Source organism: Mesitornis unicolor, unplaced genomic scaffold (assembly GCF_000695765.1).
Source record: "Mesitornis unicolor isolate BGI_N332 unplaced genomic scaffold, ASM69576v1 scaffold3420, whole genome shotgun sequence".
Classification (NCBI taxonomy): Eukaryota; Metazoa; Chordata; class Aves; order Mesitornithiformes; family Mesitornithidae; genus Mesitornis; species Mesitornis unicolor.
In genome coordinates, this window is record NW_010160104.1 from 97,666 (window position 1) to 102,767 (window position 5,102).

Here is a 5,102-nt window from a genome sequence, read left to right on the forward strand (position 1 = left end):
CAAAACTGCCTGGGCGGTCGATCTCATCCACGGGGATGCGCCAGATTCCCTGTGGAGAAAGGAAAAGAGGAAACCCCTAAAGAGGGAGCCACCTGAAAAGGACAGTAATCTTAAAATATGAACGGGATTCTGCAGCATACTGAATTTCACTGTGGGCCAGGGGTATAATGGACAAACACTGCAGTCCTTCAGACAGGGAGGCCTGGATTTAAAGACATCCAACTCCTGCAGAATAGGGAGGCTTGCAGGAGCCACAGCACACCTTCTAAATATGCTTCTGGAAAAAGCAAGCAAAGCTTAAATCATACTGTGCATTTTCCTTAATGTCTGTGAACTCACCTTCCTAAGCCAAAGCTCAACTACCATAAAAAAAGAAAAGGAGTAACTTAAATAAGTTTTCCTGGCCTGAAAGCTGCTACTCTTATGCAGACACAGCATGTTTCCATATTCAAATAATCTGTTACTAAACTTCTTAGCAACTTGGTTACTGCCTTGATACCATCAGTGTTCACCGTGGCACTAACCAGCCTGATAGGAAGAATCAGATTCCTCAGTAGTATCCATTTTCCAGTGGCAGATTCAACCACTTGTGCACAAGCCCTGAGCCTTCTAATTAAATTTCTGGGACAAGGGAATCTTTGGGGAACAAGGCTGGAAACTGATAGAAAATATGATTTAATTATGGTTGGCCAGCTCAGATTTTGCAATGTCTAGTAAGTCTAAGGAGATTTTTGTTTCAGGTGTTTAACGTGGATGCCATCAACACGCTACTCAACCATGCTAAAAAAATGCAATGCAAATACCACCATGCTTGCATCCGAGTATGTAACTTATACCATGACGAGTCACATAAACTGCTGTTACATCAGTGCAAATCCTTCCCTGGTGCTTTATTCAGTTCCCAAACCTTTCCTGTAGCAGCTCTTTAAGTTGAAAACCTCTGGTCATGTATCCCATTCTGTGACAATGAAGGAAAGAACAGTCTCATTGATAGGAGTACCTGACAGAAAACGAATTTTGCTTTCTAAACCTGTTCAGAGAGCAGGATATACAAATATTTACTAATCCTTGTTTAAAGGTCTTGCTTTGATATTTTAAGCTTTACTTTCAGTGTGAGCAAGATTCTTCAGAACGTAATGCAAGGTGGAAGCAAAGGAAAGGATTACTGCACTCATAAATAACATCTGACCACAGAAGCAGCAGATACACAACTGGCCTGTCTACAACAGACCCTCCCCCTGCGAGTCTTCAGAAAATCTGCAGTGCTACTGCACAGGATGTATAGGAACTTGAGAAAAAACCAACACACAGCTGAGTGTTTTTAAATAGGAGACAACAACTTCAACTGCATATAATGCACAGACTGTTCTGACAAACTTTCTTACTCTTGCTCTTACTCTTTCTTACTCTTTCTTACTCTTTCTTACTCTTACTCGCTACTCTTGCTCCCCAGTGATCACACAGAAAGTCATTTTTCTTCTACGCTCCCTACAGCTTTCTTTTAAACTTTTTTTGTAGCTTCCCTTTTCCAGGAAGTACCAAAACCGAGCCATGACTGACCCCTGAGGCACAACCGTCACTTCCTCATCCCCAGCTACCAACATCCACAAGTGCCTTCTGCGGCTTGGTGGCAAAGATCTTATCTGCTCACGCAGCTCAGCAGCTCTCAAGCACAGAGATCTCGAGGGTAACAGTTCCGTAAAGCAGCACATACTTTCTTTAAGTACAGATTTCTCTTCCCCCAAACTATACAATGACTTTCTTTTTAGACTAGATGAACCACACACATTCTGGAGCTGATATTTTTTGCTTCTCGGCACATATGTAAACTGGGCTTCTGCCAAATCCTGAAACAACTGAATGCCTCATAATGGCACCACGTTGCAACAACCTACTTAGCCAATTTAACTACACAAAACAATTTATGGTTAACTTAGATGCATACTGTAGGAATGGAGGAGAGCCAATGTGTAGGTTCCTGGTCTCTTTCAGGATGATCTCACCCTTCATTTGAATTCAGCAGATCACTTGGAGGGAGCTTTCGGATACCGTATCTGGAATTGGTTGAAAATAATGTTGCAGCTCCTTCTCACATGTCCTGTGTATTCACTTTACCCCAGAAATTACAAGAATGCAGTAAAACCATTTGCAATGATAGGAATACGCTAATTGCAGCTAGAAAGTTACAAAGTCCGTCTGATAGAAACAAAGTTGCACATTTTGAGGAACGCAGCTCTTCCCTCTTTCTACAACAGGGCACATCAGAAGAGCTTAAATTAAAACTCACATTACAGGTGTTTAAGTTTACTTTGCCATGGCAATTACAAAAGAAGGTCTGATTTTAAAAGGAAAGTCACTAACTTTTCTTGTGTTGACCTGCAGTTCTACAAATGCAAAACAGTAATAAATAAGGTTACTGTCCCATGCTACACACCTGCCTCAAGCCGAAAGCAGAAAGAAATCTGCCATCAGGAGTCAGAACAGTCTGCACTCCACCCACCGTGATTTTATTAAGCAATATGCAAAACGTTGATGTTAAAGTGAGTTTATCAAACTTTATTTCATGGGTGATGTTGAATTCTTTTTCAGACTGCAATTTGAGTCAGAGACTAAAGAAACAATCACGTTCAAACTTCTCCCAAAGAGAAGTTTAACTAAGCCCATCAGGTATGAATTTCTCCTTCCTAAGTATCAATGACTCTCAGGAAGAATATTTCTAAATTCAGACCATATACTGCTAGACTTAAAAAAGAATAAATAACCCAGCATTCAGCTTTTAAAATAAAACTTAAGAAAGATACAAATGCAAAACCTGTAATGAAATAACTGGGGAGGAGGAGGCTGGGAGAGGTTACTCAGTTTGACCAAAATTAAAGTTTTCATATTATCATTTGAAAATTCACACTTGTAAGCAAAGTACCTCCCTTGAAAGTACACAGGCAGAGGAGTGCAGATCCTCGCGACAAACATCTGCAGTCCTTTGAAAGGTTCTGTCACTGATCATCACCACTCAGGCCACTTGACAAAACGTCTCCGGCTCGGACCACCAAGAGGATTTTCCATCCAGTGCACTGCTCTGCTTTGCTGGCCACTGTTCCCACAGCCGAACGGTTCTCCTCCCTTCTGCAACAGCCAGGGAAGCTGTTTACACCAAGCCAGAGGAAGGAGGGAGATACTTCCAACAACTCCAGAATGCCTCTCAAGATCCAAACCATGAAGCTGCTCTCCATGCCTCCCCGGCTAAACAAACACTGCAAGAGCTGGGGGCAGGGAAAGCAAGCCTGATATGCACCACTAGAAAAGAATACACATCTGAGACTACACGAAAATTCTCCATATAACGTAATACTGAATTTTACATTAAATATGAAATGAATAAAAAAGCCAGTATACCATATTCCCGGTGATGCATTTGTTTCAGCTTGAACCTTGCTGCACAAGCAAGCAGGAGAACCGAAGGCTCAGGAAGGAGGGTGAGGAGAAGAGGACCACACTGCACAGGGCTCTGTGAGCACAAGCTACAGCAACAGTGAATACTTTCTAGTTCAGTCACTGAAAATAGAAAGGAAGGAAGTGCTTATTATTCCTCCAGTGCTTACTCCAGAACTTTACGGGAGGGGATTCCCTGGGGTTTAGGAATGCCTCTCGGAGGAAGAAAGGCTGACAGCTCTCCACAGAGCCCAAGCTCCTGCGGGGAGGGCGGCTGCTGACACCGCACAGCTTCAGAGCGAGCCATTTCCTAAGCAGAGATCAAACTTGACTCTCTCAGTGCTCCACGATTTCTCACCTTAACGAAATGGAGAAATGCCAGTTGTACTTCGACGATCTGATTCACATACAACAAGCGAACACAGAAAACAACTACTGCTACAAACAAATACCTCCAATTGCTTATGACTCAATTCCCTCTTCTTTTATGTCTTTTTTCCCAAGGGTCCCAGAAGTGCAAGTTGCACCACATAAAACAAACTCAATTCCACTGCTGCCTTCAAGTGACCAAAGCAAAGACAAACACTTCTTTGATCAACATTTGTTAATGTCAGTAATGTCATATTAAGAAGAGCCTCTACTAAAACTAAACCTAATTTAAATATTACTTAAAGATTGTTATAAAATAAGGCAAACTAACAAACCAGCTAATGAAGTGGTGCCACTGATTAATAATGTAAGAATCTACACAGTATTTTAAAATCAGAAGTTAAACTAAGCACAATTGCATAATCCCTGGAAAGTTCCTATTTTCCTAAATGTTTTCATTTTTTAAGTCTATGTTCTAATACAGGGTTAAGCACAACATGCTGAGGTACTACTGGCTTTTCTCATGTCCTCTCTTTGCAGTTATCTAGGTCAACATAAGATCTTGCACTGGGGGCTTGAAAAGGATATGAATATGGTTCAAGCTGAATGGTTACAACCCTCAGAATTCAAAAAACCTCACTCTTTTTGGCTAGGAAAGCACAGACCCCTCAACATACCTGCTTCTTTCTGAAAGCATGGCTCTATTTGGTGCTCAACTCGGTAGGCGTGTGTTTGCTTGACTCACGACTTCCTGCTAGTTCTGAGTGTAACCACTGAAACCGCTGCCCCCTCCCCCATTTAGCGAATTACTAAACCACCCCTTCTCATCCAATCTTAGCAGGTTCCCATATCTCTTACTATTTTACACTGTCACCTGATTTTGGCTTGTATTCTTTTCCAATAATTCTTATTTTTCTTCCTCAATTCCTCATTTATTCCACACTGCTATTCAGTATGCAGTGGAACAATTTCACCTCTGTGAACAGGAATGTGAGTAGATATAAAAATATTAGGAAATTCAAGCAGGTATATACAGAATATTAAAGTTATTACCTGCAGGGACTTGTGTCATCGAGGACAAAAAAGCAGCCCCTGCTTTCTGTAACTCACTCTATTTCAGGAAAACCTTACAGACTTCTTCAGAGTATTTAAGCAGCCCTCCTCTTGTCTGCTGTTTATTCTTGTTCACGCTGTACAGTAACAGAATATCAAAACCACTATGACAATAACTAACTTACCTTTTATCAGCCTGGAAAAAGAAAACAGAAATAAGGCAAACCTGCAGCAACTTCCCTGTGATAAGT